The following is a 20,921-nucleotide window of genomic DNA, read 5'->3' on the forward strand; positions in this document are numbered from 1 at the left end:
TCTCTCTTCCTAAGGGAAGCTTGGGTGAGGAAATGAAATGGGAAGAACTATGGTCCCAACCACTGCAACTGATATGATCTCCCTCCTCCATTATCCATTGTAGATTTCCTTTCTCTTTAGCTGGCACCTCTGCTTGTCTCAGAGGCTTCCTGGTGACATGATTTGGAAATTCGTCCTCAAAGAGCCTAAAGCCCTGATCACCATGATCTTCTCAAGGCAGGATTACTATACTGGTCTATTTTCCATCAAAACTGGGCAAGAGAATGCCAAGTGGCACCTAAGTGGATCACCTGAGTTTGATCCACTGGTATGGGAGGCTACATAACATCATATTCAGTCAGAGTCACATGTTCCACAAAGGAGATGAAGGAGTCAGCCCATGACCATGAGCTCTGCTTGTACTTAACAGAGTGCCTGGCACCAGGAAAGCTCTTGTCATCCTCAGCAAATGTGTGAGGGAGGAAAAGGAGCCTACTATGCAGAAATTGCTTAGGGGTATGTGTGTGTGTGTTTTGTTTGAGCTGAAGCATAGTAGGTGCTTAGTACATATGAATTTAATGAACTGTAAATACACAGTTTTTACATTTTGCAAAATACATTTTGCAAAATAAGGTATTTTTAACCATTAACATTCCCCTTGCTATCCCCAAACAGCATAAGAGCAGCTAACCTCCAACCATGAAGGAAGATGACTCCATATTAAAGGATACAGATTTTTTTCTATTTCTATGGTATTCCATTATACATTTTATTTCTATATTTCTATTGTGTTAATCCTTTATAGGGTTTCTAACCATCCTATATTGCCACGTCAGGCTCCGATCTTCAGGCTGGAGAAAAGGCTGATTACTATTCCTCCTTTATGTGTCACAACTGAAAAAAAATACTGTGAAAACAATAGTAGTATGGACAGGATAATTAGTTACTTTATTACTAGCTCAGGTGGAAGCTCAGGTAAGTCTCTTAATCTGTGACCTCTGTTATATAAAAAGCAGGCAGCTGGATCTCAGCTCCTTTCCATTCTAACAGATGTTTGTTGACAGTTTTTTCATTTAATGGGAAGTGCATCTGTAGCCTCCACACACACACACAAAAAGTGTCTCAGTCCCTGCCACTAGAGGACGCCACAGCCTAAGACCTGAGATGAGGTTGCCACTAAGGCCACTGCACTGCGGCTGCAGTGAGTTACCGCATTGTATTGCAATGCATTTTTTGCTGTATTGTAGCGTAATGTATTGCATTGAATTGCATTAGATTAAGTTGTGTCATATGATATGGATTTATATGGTATTTAATTGAATTGCCTTAGAGAACCTGTTCTCTATTTGCTACTACATTTTTAAATTGATGCCTATAATTCGTGCCCATAATCGTCATTTTCTTAAATCACAGTGGCTAAATTGAAGTACAATAAAGCATAATTCATCTCAAGAAATCTTCACCAGACTCACTTAGAAAGAGGCAGAATGTTCTAGTTGGAAGGGCGTGGGTGATCCAATCTATCTTGTTAACCATTGCCTCTTCACAGCCTAGAGCACTGCTTGCACACAGTAGGCTCTTAAGAACATATTTCAATGAATTACACACAGTTTTATTCCATGTATGCTATTATTGGGGTGAACTTGGGCAAATTATTTAATCCAGTATTTTTTAGAGTGGATCCACTGATGAGCCATAGTTGGATCATCTGGGTGTTTATTTAAATTGTTATTTCTTAAACTACCTTAGATATAATACTTTAGCACTCCTCTGAGCTGCTGGTGGTGGTCGTGGGAAATCTGCCTTTTTAATAAGCATCCCATGTGTAATTGAAGCTTCAGAACCACTGGCTTAGTCTACTTCTGGTCTCAATTCCCCCCTCCCATATTCATCTGAGGAATTAATCAATTAACTAACTCATTTCTTTGATGCAAATATGTCTATGGAGTCATCACCACTTGTAAGGGATGGAAAATGTCAGGCCTCACGCTGCAGAAGCAGAGCACAGTCAGGGAAGAGTGAGACGTGGGCTTTCTCCTGCCCATTGCTTCTAGTCCCTGCCTTGCTCAGCCACAAGCAGCAGCCCTGGATGTGAAGAAGAGGGAACACAGGGTCCAGCAGGGATGGTGGAGGAGGGGTTTGTACACAACCTTGAAAAAGAGAAGCAGCAAACAACAGTCAAGGCTCTACTGTATTCCAAAGGCTGATCCCTGACCAGCAGCAGAGCATCACTTGGGAACTCATTAAAAAATGCAAGTTCTTGGATTTCACCAAGGACTGACTGAATCAGAAACTCTGGGACGGTCACCCAGGAGTGTAAGTTCTAATAAGTCCTCAGATGATTCTGATGCATTCTAAGTTTTGCGAACCAGTGCTCTGTCTGTATGCAGTGCCCCCAGGGCCAGCTGAACCTGGGGCACCTGAGTCCCTACCTGATTCCCCAGCTGAAGCCTGGGCCCCTGTTGACCCACATATGCAGTGGTCTCCATGCACAGTGGCTGCAAGGTCGTGCTTTTCCTTCACGGATCAAACGGTGTTTAGCAAGATGACCACCTTGGAAAATCTCACAGACCCTTAAATAAGTATTAATATTGGCATATTAATTCATCTGTTAATTTTATCAATCAACAAATAATTTTTAGTGTCTACTGTATTCCAGGCACAATTGTACCACTCAGATTATAGTATGGAACTGAAGAGATGAAAAGCCCTGTCCTCATGGAGTTTATAGTCAGGTGAAAGGAAATGAGCAGTACACAATGGCAAAATTGAAGAGCACTAAGCGCTGCGGAGTCCTCACTGTTCATTGCAGCACTATTCACAGTCACCAAGACATGGAAGCAACCTAAGTGTCCATCAGCAGATGAATGGATAAAGAAGATGTGGCACCTATATACAATGGAATATTACACAGTCATTAAAAAGCATGAAATAATGCCATGTGCAGTAACATGGATGGACCTAGTGATCATCATACTAAGTAAGTCATACAGAGAAAAACAATTATCATATGATATCTCTTATATGTGGAATCTAAAATATGATACAAATGAATTTATTTACAAAACAGAAACAGACTCACAGACACAGAAAACAAACCTACGGTTACCAAAGGGGAAAGTGGGGAGACGGATAAGTGAGGAGTTTGGAATTAAGAGATACACACTACTATATATAAAATAGATAAACAACAAGGACCTACTGTACAGTACAGGGAACTATATTCAATATCTTGTAATAACCCATGGAAAAGAATCTGAAAAATATACATATACATATCTATATACATATATATTTGAATCACTTTGCTGTACACCTGAAACTAACATATTGTAAATCAACTATACCTCAATAAATAAATAAATAAATAAATAAACTAACTTTAAAAAATAAGTTCAATGGAGGAAGTAAAGCAGGGAAGGGGGATGGGTGGTGCCAGGGCGGGGGGGTAGGCATGCAGTTTTAAGTGGGGAATCTCTATGGAGGTGACAATTCAGCATAAACTCAAGATAAGCCATGTGCATGTCTTCTCTGGGAGGGATGTATGTCAGGTAGAGGACATAGCAATTGAAAGCACCCTGAGGATGATCCAGAGGCCAGCATGGCTAGAAAAAAGAGGGTTGGGTTGCACTGGTGTATACATTTGTCAAAGGTCATCGAATGGAACATTTAAGATTTGTGTATTTCATTATACCTAAAAAAAAGGAACAATTTTGGTTTATACAGCTATATTGAACTCTAGTTAATAATGTTAATGATATGCACACAAAGGTGTCTGGGGGTAAACTGATTTCTATAATTTATTTTAAATGGATCAAAACATAAGATGATGACGTAAAATGGATAGATGGAAGGATGGATAAATAGATATATAACTTAATAAACAAGTATAGGAAAGTGTTCATTGTTGAATCCATGGAGTGAGTATATAGTATTCATTGTAAAAGTCTTTCTACTTTTCTGTATATTTGAATTTTTTTATAATAAACTGATCAGTCCAGGTTTTCCTACCCCAGCACTGGTTCCCATGGAGATTTCTGCTCGTGGGTTTCTGTTCCAGCAAGTTGTGATTCTCTGTACATGCCTGTTGGTCTAATCAATTTGGGGGAAGTGGTTTGATTGTGACCTCACTTCTCTTACACATCTAAGAAAAGATGTTGCATTTTCAGTCTGTTCAGCATTTTATTTGTTAGGACAGAGTGGTGACTTCCAAGCTCCTTACATGCTAGATCAGAAGCCAGAAATCTCTATGTTATTCCTTAGATTTGTGACTGAGGCCGTGAAGAGTAGGCCTGCTGGTGGCAGCTGAAGGGCCGCCTTCATAGGGGGACTCTATGAGGCTTTGGACATGAACAGTACAATTGGGGCCTGGTGCCAGTGTGGCCGAGAGCAGGAACGTCTCTTGTGTATCTGCTGACATATGCACCACTTTGGCCCTTTCACAGTGACAGTGTTGGAAACCTCAGGATAAAATACTCAGGCTTGGGCATCCGACGCTTCACAAAGAAACCCAGCAGCAGTGGAAGTGGAGTGGCCTCAAATGGTTGTAGATAGGGGTCAAGTTGAAGAAAATGGAGAACTGAGTTGTGATCCCTAGAGAAAGCTAGAAGCCCTGAGGAGGGATATTGCCAGGGCCGAGTTCTCGTGCTGTGTCAGTAGAGAACAAATGGTAGTGAAATATGAGGTTATACTTACCCCAGGTTGAGCCACATTTCACCCTCACGAGTGTTCACCTCTCCTTACAGAGGTTTCTGGGTTAAGACAAATGATTAGAGCAAAGAGAGTTTCTGGGTTAAGACAGAGGTTTCTGGGTTAAGACAAATGATTAGAGCAAAGAGAGTTAGGAACACAGCAACTCTCAGTGGCAGCAAAGAAAATGTGTTGAAGTCTGCAGCGTAACAATCCACACACAGGTCAGATAGCAACATGTGTAGAAAGGAAAACTGGTAATGTGTGTCCTGCAAGTGCAGCCTCAGTATCACTGAGCACCGGTGTCTGCAGCCTCAAGTTCTCCAGCTTTATAAAGAATGGCAAAGAAACCAGACTCAAAGTAAGAGATTGGCAGGAACAAGGGCACCCTCTGGCTATAACATTGCAATGGAAATGTGAGCCTCTGAGGTTCAGGTTCCAGGAAGCTGCACCAATAGGAGCCTGAAGTTAGGAAAGCCAACCTACTGCTTCTGATGACAGCTGATGTGGAGTTAGAGAGGTGCTGATGGGTTAGCTAATCCCTTCTTGTTCACTCAAAGCCTGGGGATACATCTTGAGTCCCAGCCTACAAGAGCTCAGCCTTCTGCAAGCAAAGGTGGCCATGGGACCTTGGTCTGGATACAGGAAGCTAAACTGTGTGCAAAATGAGGCAACGGTTTCTCAACTCCCTTCCCTGCTATCTAGCTCTTTACCTTTTCCTCAGGCTTTAATTATGCTGGGGTGGGTGTCAGGGGATGGGGCAGCCGGGAAGATTGATGTGGATTGATGGTCACACGTGAAATTTGGAGGAGGAAGAAGAGCTGCTCCCCAAATAACCCTCCCACTTCTTTCTCCCTCATGCACTGACTATTAAGAAACAACACTACGGGGCTTCCCTGGTGGCGCAGTGGTTGAGAGTCCACCTGCCAATGCAGGGGACACGGGTTCGTGCCCCGGTCTGGGAGGATCCCACATGCCGCAGAGCGGCTGGGCCCGTGAGCCATGGCCGCTGAGCCTGCGCGACCGGAGCCTGTGCTCCGCAACGGGAGAGGCCACAACAGTGAGAGGCCCGCGTACCGCAAACAAACAAACAAAAAAAACCAACAACAACACTAGTCCCTGGAAAGATGCTGTCGAAATTAAAACATTCTTCCAGGGGACTTCCCTGGCAGTCCAGTGGTTAAGCCTCCGCTCTTCAAATACAGGAGGCGCAGGTTCGACCCCTAGTTGGGGAACTAAGATCCTACATGCTGCGCGACGCTGCCAAAAAAAAAAACTTCTTCCCTTTGTCTATGGCCCTTAATAGCTGCAGCATTTGAAAACTCATGAAATTCAAAGCCTTTTCAATTATATACAACACTCTAAGAAGTTTATACACATCTTGATACCAAGATTATGAAAACCTTATGTGGGTGTATTTATTCATATTTATATACGTACATAGGTGTGCATGTGTATATGTTGGAAGGGGGGAGGGGCAAAACTGGCAACTTCTTCAGGCATTAAAATAATAGCTAACACTTACACATATGCTTACTCTGTGCCAGGAACTGTTCTAAAGCCTTCGCACATTCACTCTGCTTACTCATTTAATCCTCACAACAACCATATGAAGTAGATATTACTGTTTTCATCATTATCCCTATCTTACAGATAGGGAAAAAAGGACACACAGAAGTCAAGAGTGAAGATGGGATTTGGATCCATGTTATTCGTGCTACAGGCTCTGGGCTATAGGGGCTCTCATCCTGGGGTCCATTTAAAAGGCTGGATGGGTGAGTCTTCCTAATTCTACAATTCAATTCAATTCCACTCTTACTGCTAAAAGAGATTCTCTACAGTTGTTTCCTTGTTCAGACCTTTGCTTGCAGGAACATGTTGGGAGATTGGAACCTTTGCCTGTAGGATAGAAAATGACAGATTAGGGGAACGGAATGTCACATTTCCAGACATGTCTGGGGAAAAAAGATTTAGAACATCGAGCTTCTTTGACCTCTTCCCTCCTTCCTTTCAACCATGCCTTTTAGACATTCCTCTTCTCACTGACAGGCATCTTACATAGTCCAAGACCAAAAGAAAACACCCCACTTTCTCCCTAAACTACAGGTCTGCTGGGCAATGCAGGGACTGAGACACATTTGTCTGCCAGTAGCCCATCACAAAGGTCAAGCACAAATAAGTGTTAAAGACAAGGTTGATTTGATTTACGTGATTCAAGAAATGTCTTCATCTCTGCAGCAATTATGTTATAATAACTGTAGCCACCATCTAACTAGTAGCCACTATTTGTTGGGAATTATCTTAGGCTCTCACTAATCCATAAGATAGCCCTCTACGGTATTAGCTCCAGTTCATAGACAAGGAAACTGAGGCTTCTGCATTCTCCTTGACTGTCTTCACTCCATCTACCTTTGATTTTTCTGTCTTTTAATTTTCCCTTCTCCCTCCTGTTCCAGATCTTTTGCACATGCTGTTCCTTCTAAATATAATACTCTTCCCCCAACCTCCTTTAAATTATGATACAGTTTAGAACTTATCTAACAGTGTAATTATACATTCATTAGTTTCATTTTAAAATAATGTCTGCCTCCCACTTGATACTCTGAGGTCCATGAGAGCAGGGATTAACAGGTGCCTTTGTTCACCATCATATCATCAGAAATTTGTGCAATACCAGGGACATGATAGGGACTCAATAATAGAGGTTACACTAATTAGTTTGCTCAAATTGGCAGAGCTAAGAGTCAAACCTACTTCTGCCTGTGTGTGTTGCCTCTAACATATTCGTGACATTTCACAAAAAGAAATCAACCTTAAATTAATAACCTAAAAAGAAGTGCCAAGGAAAAGGAGCTAGGCAAACAGTTGCACAACCACAATTGCAAAACATAGGTCTTGGGCTGAATGACATTGCAAAGTCTTCAACTTTTGAGTTCATGGAGATCCCCTGTCCTTTCTACCTGACTTCTCTCATAGTTACCTCTCCACCTGTCTATCTAGCAATCTGTGGCTTAGGTTCGCACCACTCTTCCTACCCTTTCCTTGTCCCCGATTAATTGCTGTTGCCTTCAGCCTAAGTTTGTCATTAGATATAGATATAGATATAGATATATACATACATATACATATAGACATATATGTCTATGCTTTCGGAAAGTATTAAAATGGATTCTTGAGTCACATTGGAAAACAAAAAACTTCAAATTAAACTTTTTTCATTGGCCACAGTCTACTTTCATTTTTCATGTAGCTCCATCCTTCCATTATAACTCATAACTTCAGTCTTGGAAGCATCACTTTTGAGATCTTTGCCCTCTCCTGTTCACACATCTGTAAATAGCAATAACAGCTCCTATTAATTGAGCAACTATTATGTGAAAGGCACATGGTGCTTCACTTACCTCTCCTTATATAATATGACTACATCTGAGGTCTCTATCAAGGTTCTTATGTCACAGATGAGGAAACTAGGGCTCCAAGAGTTTAGCTGGTCAAGGCACAAACGCAGTATGAAGCAGGACCAGAATTAAAATCACATCTGATCACAGTGTCTGTGTTCTTTCTGCCAAACTGCAAAATGGCCAAAACATTTAACTCAATTTAAAAGAAGTAATAAGGTGGAAGCGTGCACTCGGATCCTTAGGCACCACTTTCCCCTTCGTGAGTAGAGCCTGGGTACAGAAACTCACCATCCTTTGCCTGATTTCATCAAACAAGCCTTCTGACAGGTCTCCAATCCTCTAGCTTTCTCCGGGCTTCAGTCTCTCTTCTCCAGCATGACCCAGCCATGGAGCTGAAAGGATCTTGGTGTTCTGGCCAGGTGTCAGGCCTGAGCCTCTAAGGTGGGAGAGCTGAGTTCAGGACACTGGTCCACCAGAGACCTTCTGACCCCTCATAATACCAATCAGCAAAAGCTCTCCCAGAGATCCCCATCTCAAAGCTAAGACCCAGCTCCACTCAACGACCAGCAGGCTCCAGTGCTGGACACCCCATGCCAAACAACTAGCAAGACAGGAACACAACCCCACCCCTTAACAGAGAGGCTGCCTAAAATCATAATAAGTTCACAGACACACAACCGGACACGGTCCTGCCCACCAGACAGGCAAGATCCAGACTCATCCATTAGAACACAAGCATCAGTCCCCTCCACCAGGAAGCCTACACAACCCACTGAACCAACCTCAGCCACTGGGGGCAGAAACCAAAAACAATGAGAACCACGAAACTGCATCCTGTGAAAAGGAGACCCCAAACACAGTAAGTTAAACAAAATGAGAAGACACAGAAATACAGAGCAGATGAAGGAGCAAGGTAAAAACAAACCACACAAAACAAATGAATTGGAAATAGGCAGTCTACCTGAAGAAGAATTCAGAGTAATGATAGTAAAGATGATCCAAAATCTTGGAAACACAGTGGAGAAAGTGCAAGGAACGTTTAACAAGGACCTAGAAGAAGTAAAGAGCAAACAATGATGAACAACACAATAAATGAAATTTTAAATTCTCTAGAAGGAATCAATAGAAGAATAACTGAGGCAGAAGAACAGGTAAGTGACCTAGAAGATAAAATAGTGGAAATAACTACCACAGAGCAAAATAAAGAAAAAAGAATGAAAAGAATTGAGGACAGTCTCAGAGACCTCTGGGACAACATTAAAAGCACCAACATTCGAATTATAAGGGTCCCAGAGAAGAAGAGAAAAAGAAAGGGACTGAGAAAATATTTGAAGAGACGATAGTTGAAAACTTCCTAAATATGGGAAAGGAAATAGTCAGTCAAGTCCAGGAAGAGCAGAGAGTCCCATACAGGATAAATCCAAGGAGAAACATGCCAAGACACACATTAATCAAGCTATCAAAAATTAAATACAAAGAAAGAATATTAAAAGCAGCAAGGGAAAAACAATAAATATCATACAAGGGAATCCCATAAGGTTAACAGCTGATCTTTCAGCAGAAACTCTGCAAGCCAGAAGGGAGTGGCAGACATATTTAAAGAGATGAAAGAGAAAAACCTACAACCAAGATTACTCTACCCAGCAGGGATCTCATTCAGATTCTATGGAGAAATTAAAACCTTTACAGGCAAACAAAAGCTAAGAGCATTCAGCACCATCAAACCAGCTTTACAACAAATGCTAAAGGAACTTCTCTAGGCAGGAAACACAAGAGAAGGAAAAGACCTACAATAACAAACAAAAAACAATTAAGAAAATGGTAATAGGAACCTACATATCAATAACTACCTTAAATGTAAATGGATTAAATGCTCCAACCAAAAGATATAGACTGGCTGAATGGATCCAAAAACAAGACTCGTATATATGCTGTCTGCAAGAGACCCACTTCAAACCTAGGGACACATACAGACTGAAAGTGAGGGGATGGAATAAGATATTCCATGCAAATGGAAATCAAAACAAAGCTGGAGTAGCAATTCTCATTCTCATCAGACAAATTCTCATCAGAAAAAACAGACTTTAAAATAAAGACTATTACAAGACTCAAAAAAGGACACTACATAATGATCAAGGGATTAATCCAAGAAGAAGATATAACAATTGTAAATATCTATGCACCCAACATAAGAGCACCTCAGTTCATAAGGCAAATGCTAACAGCCTTAAAAGGGGAAATTGACAGTACACAATAATAGTAGGGGACTATAACACCCCACTTTTACCAATGGAAAGATCATCCAAAATGAAAATAAATAAGGAAACACAAGTTTTAAATGACACATTAAACAAGATGGACTTAATTGATATTTATAGGACATTCCATCCAAAAACAACAGAATACACTTTCTTCTCAAGTGCTCATGGAACATACTCCAGGATAGATCATATCTTGGGTCACAAATCAAGCCTTGGTAAATTTAAGAAAATTCAGAATTGTATCAAGTATCTTTTCCGACCACAATGCTATGAGACTAGACATCAATTACAGGAAGAGATCTGTAAAAAATACAAACACATGGAGGCTAAACAATACAGTACTAAATAACCAAGAGATAACTGAAGAAATCAAAGAGGAAATCAAAAAATACCTAGAAACAAATGACATTGAAAACACAGTAACCCAAAACCAATGGGAAGCAGCAAAAGCAGTTCTAAGAGGGAAGTTTATAGCCATACAGTCCTACATCAAGAAACAAGAAAAATCTCAAATAAACAACCTAACCTTACACCTAAAGCAATTAGAGAAAGAAGAAAAAAAAAAACCCTCGAAGTTAGCAGAAGGAAAGAAGTCATAAAGATCAGATCAGAAATAAATGAAAAAGAAATGAAGGAAACGATAGCAAAGATCAATAAAACTAAAAGCTGGTTCTTTGAGAAGATAAACAAAATTGATAAACCATTAGCCAGGCTCACTAAGAAAAAAAGGGAGAAGACTCAAATCAACAGAATTAGAAATGAAAAAGGAGAAGTAACAACTGACACTGCAGAAATACAAAGGATCATGAGAGATTACTACAAACAACTATATGCCAATAAAATGGACAACCTGGAAGAAATGGACAAATTCTTAGAAAAGCACCACCTTCCAAGACTGAACCAGGAAGAAATAGAAAATATAAACAGATCAATCACAAACACTGAAGTTGAAACTGTGATTAAAACTCTTCCAACAAACAAAAGCCTAGGACCAGATGGCTTCACAGGCAAATTCTATCAAACATTTAGAGAAGAGCTAACACCTATCCTTCTCAAATTCTTCCAAAATATAGCAGAGGGAGGAACACTCTCAAACTCATTCTATGAGGCTACCATCACCCTGATACCAAACCAGTGGTTAAATATGAGTTGCAATGTAGAATCTGAAACGATGTCAATGAAGTGTTTTTTTTTTTTTTTTTTTTTTTTTTTTTTTTTTTTTTTTTGCGGTACGTGGACCTCTCACTGCCGTGGACCCTCCCATTGCAGAGCACAGGCTCCGGACGCGCAGGCCCAGCAGCCATAGCTCACGGGACCAGCCGCTCCGCGGCATGTGGGATCTTCCCGAACCGGGGCATGAACCCGTGTCCCCTGCATTGGCAGGCAGACTCTCAACCACTGTGCCACCAGTGAAGCCCTCAATGAAGTTTTTTAAAAAGTCCAAGTTCTAAAGTCTTTGTTTTTATTTTAAAAGCAATTAAATGTTTCTTAATTTAAACAGGAAATGATGGTTTATTCTTCAAATTCAAGAAAAATGTTGGGATTTTTCCCAGAGAATTAATGTTGTTATTATAATTTATTAAGATCTCTATGGCAAAATTCCCAAATGTAAAATGTATTTATTTTAAGCTTTACATATTGGAAAAATAATTTATCCTGTTGCCTTATCAATGCCTGGCTTCCTTTTTAAGGCGATTTCTAGTTAGGTTTTTATTGCGAGTCCGCTCATTGTTTGGAGCTCCTCTGCTTCCTTTCTTTACTTCATTTAGTGCGTTGCCTTGGCTTCCAGTGCAGCCTCAGATACCTAACAAGGTGTAGGCTATGAAACAAACTGGTATGAGTGACCCACAGCAATTGGGTCATAGTGTTAGAATCAAGCAATTTGTTGTTCTCTTTGTATTTTCTTCCAGTTGCAATCAGCTCTAAATATTTTTCAGGAGTGATTTAGTGGGATGTAGAAATGACCCATTCTAATTATACACATCTCTTTTTTTCTCCTTTTCTGTGCCATTTCTATGGGTGATTGTATCCCTGCAGCAGAATTATATTAAGAACACATTGTGATGGACATATATACACTACCAAATGTAAAATATAGCTAGTGGGAAGCAGCCGCATAGCACAGGGAGATCAGCTCGGTGTTTTGTGACCACCTAGAGGGGTGGGATAGGGAGGGTGGGAGGGAGATACAAGAGGGAGGAGATAATGGGGACATATGTATATGTTTAGCTGATTCACTTTGTTATACAGCAGAAACTAACACACCATTGTAAAGCAATTATTCTCCAAGAATGATGTTTAAAAAAAACACACACATTGTGATCTTAAGATTTCTCTCACTTTCCAAGTAATAATATATTAGTGTGTACGCATGTTCATGTGTGTGTACATGTGTGAGAAAAACACCAGATGTATCAGTTAGCCTGTGCCCTGAAAAATACCACCCTAAAACTTAGTGGCTTAACGCAACAGCCATTATGCAGCTCATAGTTCTGTGGATCAGCAATTTGGGCTGGGCTCAGGTGGGCAGTTCTGCTATTCTCAGTTGAACTCTGTTACGGGTCTTCAGTCAGCTGCAGGTTAGCTTACTGACTCTCCTTTTAGGCTGTCAGCTGGGGTAATAAAACAACGGAGCCAAGGGTCTCTCATCATCCTACAGGCTAGCCCAGGCTTGTTCACATGGTTGTTCAGGGCCCCAAGAGCAATAAAAGGGTATGTGCCAGTGCACAACTAGTCTTCAAGCCTCTGATTACATCACTGGGTACTGACCCATTGACCAAAGCAAATCATATGGCCAAGCCCAGAACCAGTGTAAGAAAGTCCTTCCAAGGGATACAGGGAAGCAGGAACAAATGAGAGCTATTATTGCAGTCAAACCACCATTCATTTCAACGTCCTAAAACAAAGCATCAAACAAGAAAAGTATCTACTTCTAGGATCCTTTAGCCCCTAGACCTGAAGTCATTAATTGCTAATATGGAGTAGCCTACTGGCCTAGGAGAATTGCCAATGACAACGGAAAATCGTGAAATCACTAAATGTAAATAAACTATTTATGCTATAGTGAGCAGTTATTTATGTATCACAAAGCTAGAATAACCCAGAAAATTTTAGAAATAAATGATGATCAGGTTATACTGCCAGATGTTAAGTTGTACTGTAAAGCTTTTATAATAATATGGAACCAATGCCAGTATAACTAGATAGGTCAATGGAACAAAGTATAAATTCTAGAATCATGTTTTAAAATATATATGCCCTTAGTACTAGATAAAAGTATCACTTCAAATCAGAAAAAAGTATGATCTTGATTTTTTTACTCAACACGTATTTATTAAGCCACCATGAATTGCTCACGAACCAATGTTTCTTTAGCCTTTGACATGGACCTGGCATTGTTCTAGGCACTGAGGACAGAACACTGAATCTAGAAGTCAAGGTCCCTGTTCTCTTAGATCTTATTTTTAATGAGAGGAGATGTAAAATAAACAGGTCACCCAAAACAATAAATATATATTCAATAATAAACAGAACAGCAAAATACATTCAGATAGTGATAACAATTGCCCTTAATGCAATAAAACAGGGGACTCTGATAGAGAAAGACTGGAGGGTTTATTTAAATAGAGTGGTCCAATGTTCATTGCAGCACTATTTACAATAGCCAGGACATGGAAGCAACCTAAGTGTCCATCGACAGATGAATGGATAAAGATGTGGCACATATATACAATGGAATATTAGTCATAAAAGAAACGAAACTGAGTTATTTGTAGTGAGGTGGATGGACCTAGAGATTGTCATATAGAGTGAAGTAAGTCATAAAGACAAAAATAAATACCATATGCTAACACATATATATGGAATCTAAAAAAAAAAAAAAGGTTCTGAAGAACCTAGGGGCAGGACAGGAATAAAGACGCAGATGTAGAGAATGGACTTGAGGACACGGGGAGGGGGAAGGCTAAGCTGGTACGAAGTAAGAGAGTGGCATGGACATATATACACTACGAAATGTAAAATAGATAGCTAGTGGGAAGCAGCCGCAAAGCACAGGGAGATCAGCTCAGTGCTTTGTGACCACGTAGAGGGGTGGGATAGGTAAGGTGGGAGGGAGGGAGACCCAAGAGGGAGGGGATATGGGGATATATGTATACATATAGCTGATTCACTTTGTTATAAAGCATAAACTAACACACTATTGTAAAGCAATTATACTCCAATAAAGATGTTAAAAATAAATAAAAATTAAAAATAGAATGGTCATGGGAGGCCTCTCCGAGGAGTAACATTTGAGGAGAAAAAAAAAAAGAAAAAAATGAAATAAAGAAGCCGTGACAAGAGCAGAGCTTTCTTGGCAGAGACAATACCAAATGCAAAGGCAGTGAGGCAAGAACCAGCTTGGTGTGTCCCAGGAACAAAACTCAAACCAGGACAGCAAGAAAGAGTCAGTATCAGGAGAGCAGAGAATCAGTAAGGTCAAAGATGTAGGGAGTTCAGATCTAGATTTTATCCCAGATACAGGGGACAACCGGCAGAAAGGTTTTCAGCAAAAGAGATGAAAGGTGGCATTGTGATCTGGTTTTTGTTTATAGGAGATTACATTGGCTACAGGTGGAGAATGGACTATTGTGGGACAAGAGTACAGCCAGAAAGACCAGTTAGGAGGCCATTTGTAGTATCTGAGCAAGAAGTGATACTGCCTAATCTAGCAGGTAGTGGAGATGCAGAGACTAAGATACAACTTCAAGACTTGCTGGGAGTGGAAGGATGGAAAGAAAAGAATCGAGTGACTATTAAACATTTGGCCTGAAGAAACAGACTGACAGATATTGAGAACAAACTAGTGGTTACTGATAGGGAGAGGAGAAAGATAGGGGTAGGGGATTAAGAGGTACAAACTACTATGTATAGAATAAATGAGCTACAGGATATGTTACACAGCACAGGGAATATAAGCAATATTTTATAATAACTTTAGATGGAGTATAACCTATAAAAATTTTTAATCACTATGTTGTACACCTGAAACTAATATAATATTGTAAATCAACTATATCTCAACTATATAAATAAGTAAGTAAGTGAATAAACAAATAAAACTCTGGCCTGAGTTAACAATGAACCTGCTAGTCATGTGCTAGGCTTTGGAGATAAAATAGAGCAGAAGACATAGTCCTTACCTTGTGGAATTTATAATCTATAATTAGTCAATAAATCCTACTTGGTTAATAACTAATAATTTTTAAAAATTAATTTAGATTTAAATATCACAGTTGTTAGCATCATAAAGTCCAGATGGGTTGAGATGTTAAATTTAATAGATAATCTCTAAATAAATAAACTAGAAGAAAAAAATATATATATATACTTTAAGGATGGGAAAGCTTTTTAACACTGAGTTATAAGCAATAAAGAAAAATAGTAATAAATTTAATAACTAAATTTTTAAACTCTCGTAGGTCAAAAATTATCATAAACAAAGTTAAAAGGCAAATAATACTGGGAAATATAGTCACAGCATATATGACAATATGTTGATGTGATTAATATATAAAGAGATCTTAGAAATCAATACCGAAGAAATGAACAAAGAGTACAATAAACAAAAAGCAAAAATGCAGGGTCAGTCTAAATGTGAGTTCAGTCTTACAGGTAATCAATAATATACATATTTAAAATAGGATATGATTTTTTTACCTTTCAAATAGGGAAATGTTTAAAAGAAGAAAAACAATCCAAGAGTTACTCCAGGAGTATAAAATTGAGAGACACTTGAGAGAAATTCTATGAAAATGTGCATTACCTTTCATCTGGCAACTTGATTTTTTGAAATGTCTAAAAGGCATAATTGTGGTTGTGTGCAATTGCATACAAATATTTACTACAGCGTTGTTTATAGTAATATAAATTTCTCAATAGGGAACTGATTAAATAAATAATGGTATATCCATATGGTGTAATACAGTGCAGCTAGTTAAAAACATATTGCAGAAAAAAAACTGACTGACATGTGGTAAATTGTTCATAATATGTTTAATGTGATAAAAGCAGGTTATAAAACAATAAGCAAATGTAATAGCATTTTGGTAAATATCCATAGAGAAAGTATGTCAATAAAGACATTCACCAAATTGTTCTTGGTAACTATATTTGAGAGATGGAATTGTAGGTGAATTTTTTCCTCTACATATCTGTGCTTTTCATATTTTCCACATGTGCAATTATGTATTTTTTATATTACAAAATAAAAATTACATATTTATAAAAGGTTAAGTACTCCAGAACAAAAGGAATCACTGAAACTAGTGAAAGGAAACCAGTTGAAAATGAATAATCGGAATAAAGGTTTCAAGGATGCTTGCAGATAAAAAAGGCAAAACAAGGTTTCTCTGATACTGATAATAAAGAAATGCAGACAATGGGAGTGGGGCATGGATTTGAACAAAGACATTCTGGAGCCTAGGAGCTGTGGACGCTGCAGCTGCTGTTAGTCATCATTCAAAGGTCAGTCCATACCAGCAGTCACAAATGGGGGGTTGTAAGGCCAACGTGGCCATCAAATGAATCCCCACAGGTAATACCAGGTCACACTGTCCTCATATATGAGGTTGTAGAAGGTTTGATTGTAATCCAATAAGCCCAGTTGCCTGTTCAGTTTATTAAAATAGCCCAAGGAATGATCAGTCTGATCATCCCTGGTCTCCACACACCGCAAGTTAACTAGATAAACTGTCTGACCTTTCGAACATAGAGAATCCTTAAAGTTCTATATCAAATATGTAACCTGCAAATCTAGAGTGACGGTCAGTCTGTTAATTTGACATTTGAATACACAGGACACCAGAAATCAACTCTGCCTACTCAACTCATTGTAGGAATTATATTTAATTCCTTTTGAGGGCTCTGAGGTTTATTCTTGTAAAATAACCTTTTTTTTTTTTCATGATCAAAGTGCTTTACACAGGAAACAGGTAAAGTACCAATGATACCAAAAAGTGCATTTGTGTGAGTGTAAATAAAAGCACTATTTCCAGAGTATCTGTCATCTGGTTGTCTCTAATATTTTGGTGCTCTTTTTTGGGGTCTGATTTTACTAATTTTAAGTAAATTTGGTAGTTTTCAAAGAGGGAGCTCTTTTTTTTTTTTTAACTGTCAGTTCCTTTATCCATTCCTTTCTTTTTAATTGAGGTATAATTGACATATAATATTATACTAGTTGCAGGTATACAACATAATGATTCAATATTTACATATATCATCACCATAATAAGTCTAGTTAACTAGACTTTAGTGCCTTTTTTAAAATTAGAGGTATTAAGGAAAAGCAGTCTCCAAACACAATTCACTAGGTAGTGACTAAATTACTATTCATTTCCTCTTGTATACTTTTATTACAATAGTTTTGAAATTTTGATATCTACCAGATTCTTCTGTGAAGCTTATTTAAAACATACTAGATCTACTAGATCGGAGTATCATAGGTGCTGAGGCCCATGGGTTATGAGTGTTTCGCAAGATACTGGGTGGCTCTTGTTTGCTCTGAGCGGGAGAACCACCGCTCTGGGTGAAAAGGTGCCAGTAAGGAAAGGAGGTGGCAAAAGAACAAGGGGGGAAAATTAAGAAATTTCTGATTAAAAGAGAAGATTTTCAAAAGAAAGACAAGTGAATAACTACATTCAGTCCTAGTCGGTGTCATTTCTTAAAGACTATTTCTCTACAGACTAGAGAGGAGAGATTCGAATCCGGCCAGTTCAGAGGTTAAAGCGTTAACCAGCATGTCAATTCACTTGTCCTCAAGATGTGTGACAGGGAGCAAAGGAGAGTTCCTATCAGTGGTTCCGAAGAAAGAAAGTAAACACTCCCAACATGCACTGAGGCACAGGGAGTGGCTCAGGTTTCTAACACCTCCCTGCTGTGGCGAAAAGGAGTAATAATTAACAGTTTCTTGGGCTTGCTGTTCGTGGGAGGGACACTGCCAGGCGCAGAGGGAGCCCCTCCCGGGCAGGAGCGTGTGCGCCCCTCCTCCCGCGCTTGTCTCCGACCCCGGCTCCACCTCCGGGACAGGTGAGCAAGCCCTGACTTTCCAACGAAGATCAGAGTTTGGAACTGAGCAGGAAAACACACTCTCCGGAGCAGGTTCAGCTCAACAACGAAGGTAAAAATCTCCCATTCACAGTGTAGCAGGTGAAACATGGGGGTAGGGGAAAACAAAAACCCTCTAGTCTACTCCCTGAGGTCAAGTTGAGGGCAAGTTGTTAGAAAGCAAAATCCATAGGGAGCCAAGTTTGAAGGCGTGCATGTGTCAGAGCAGCCCGAAACCCGGACGTATTTTCCTTTTGATTTTTTCAGAACACCCTTTCCTGACCAAGGTAAGCATATGGGGAGGGGGGAGGGAAAAGAAGGGAGGGCTTGAAGGTAAGTGTGGCCATCAAACCCTCCCCCCTTTTCTGACAGGTGTCGAACTCAAGTTCTTCACCCGGAATTGTGGTTTGCCTGGAAAAGATACTAGACTCCTGCATGACTTCCCCCTTTCCCTCAGTACCCTTATGGTTACAAGGTTACGTTCAACCAGCAGACTTGAAAGGTCTTTTTAATTGCGGTTCAGCTAAACTTTTATTATTTTCCACAAATCAACAGAGACTTCACACACACACACACACACACACACACACACAATTGAAAAGGATTTCTGATATAATTTAAGACTGCCCCAAACAATGAAAGGATAATCATAATTAAATAAGAGTCCATGAGTTAAGGGTCCAATTCTGAAGCAAGAGAGCTATAGGTTCAAATCTTGGCTTTGCCACTTACTGGTTTGGCCCATAGCAAGTTACTTAACCTAGCCAAGCCTCAGTTTGTCATCTATAAAATAAACGTCATAACAGGATCTGCCAATAGGGCTTTGATGGGAATTAAACACTTAGCAAGCCTTCTATAAATAGCTATACGTAGTGCCTCCAATTAGCATTAAGAAATTTGCAGCTCTGCCAAAGGGTCCATGTCAAGGAGGGTGAGTGAGCTAGTGAGACCAGACAGTATGGGGGTACCGCAGTTGAACTGGTTTCCAGTGAGTGGGTCCAGGACACAAAAGCAGATGGCAAGTGGGCAAAGCATGACCTCTGAGTAGCAATGAAATTATCTGGCTTCTTGCCACTTTTCCAATAGAGTATGTGGTGGCAAATTCAAACTTTTTGCTACTCAATTATTTTTACTTTGGAGAAGTCTCACTTATATGAATATGTTATTTCTAACAAGAAACAATAATTTCATAATAGGAGAGAAACACTCAACCCCCTGCTGTAGAACCCATCAATTTTGAGTTTTATTTATGAGAGAGACTGCCCCTGAATAACTTTGATAAAATTAGACCATATAGTCCATGTTCTTACATTGTAGCACATATTGTATTGTTTGTATTAAAGTGATATGGACTTTTATTTGTGTTTACGGACAAAAAATATAAACGAATGATACCTGTGTTTTGCTGGTCTTTACCAGTTAAATTATAGGGAAGTGAACTTACTTTATGAAATTTTCTTTAAAGGGCATTTTGGTTAATGTTGCTGATGGTTTTATTAATGTGTATAACTTTGAGGAAGTAATAAACTTAGTAGGTGTGACTAGCAAAGTATTTCCAATTATGACATTTTATCTTTTTATTTTATTCATATAAAACAGTTAAATGCTTTGCAATTGATCCTAGCTTAATATTATCATTGTTTTAATGGATTCAAATTGCAGGGTTGAAAATCTGCAAAGTATGTACTGTGTTTTTGTTTTGTTTATTTGAGTTTTACTTTGGTTTTTTTTTTTTGTTTTTAGGGCTAGAAGGAACTTTTTTTTCTTCCAGTTTTATTGAGATATAATTGACATACAGCACTGTATGAGTTTAAGGTGTACAGAACAATGATTTGACTTACATACATCATAAAATGATTACCACAATAAATTTAGTGAACATCCATCATCTTACATAGATAAAAAATTAAAGAAATAGAAAAACAAATTTTTACTTATGAAAATTCTTAGGATTTACTTTTTAACAACTTTCATATACAACATACAGCAGTGTTAATTACATTTATCATTTTGTACATTACATCCCTGGTACTTATTTGTCTTATAATTGGAAGTTTTACCTTTTGACTACCTTCATCCAATTCCCCCTCCCACCCACCCTTATAATGGGATAGTGACTGGAGAATTGGAGATAGAATTCTAAAGCCAAGTAAACTGAACTGTACTATTATATTGTCCTCCGGGGCTTGACTGAGTTTAGTGTAGTTTAACTAAAAACTTATAAAATAATCCAATCTATTTAGAATAAATTATAGTACCAGTGTTTACTAAATAGTTTTCAAAGAGGAAATATGCCTTTATGCTGAATAAATATTGTTAGAATTTAAACAAGTTATCAATATTTGATTTTTGTATTCCTTAATAGGCATATATCTAAATAACAAATGGTGGCCCCAACTGAGATAAATCCATTAACCATACTTGAGAATAATTTGAGACTTATTTATTTAACCACATAACCAGTTATAAATCTTCCTAAAGTCTATTTTAGTATACAAATGTTTTT

At 38.9% G+C, this 20,921-nt stretch overlaps 1 protein-coding gene across 1 annotated transcript in view; it reads left to right on the forward strand.

Annotated features, from left to right (window-relative positions):
* Window positions 1-18,299: 18,299 nt before the first annotated feature.
* The window catches only part of RASSF6 (Ras association domain family member 6), a gene marked incomplete at its 3' end in the record, with an annotated part of 58,139 nt that continues 55,517 nt past the window's right edge, over window positions 18,300-20,921 (forward strand). Inside the window, exon 1 of the mRNA XM_082639478.1 lies at window positions 18,300-18,488. The remainder of the gene's footprint in view (window positions 18,489-20,921) is intronic.

The sequence above is a fragment of the Mesoplodon mirus genome, assembly GCF_964341445.2.
Source record: "Mesoplodon mirus genome assembly, chromosome: 2".
Lineage (NCBI taxonomy): Eukaryota > Metazoa > Chordata > Mammalia > Artiodactyla > Ziphiidae > Mesoplodon > Mesoplodon mirus.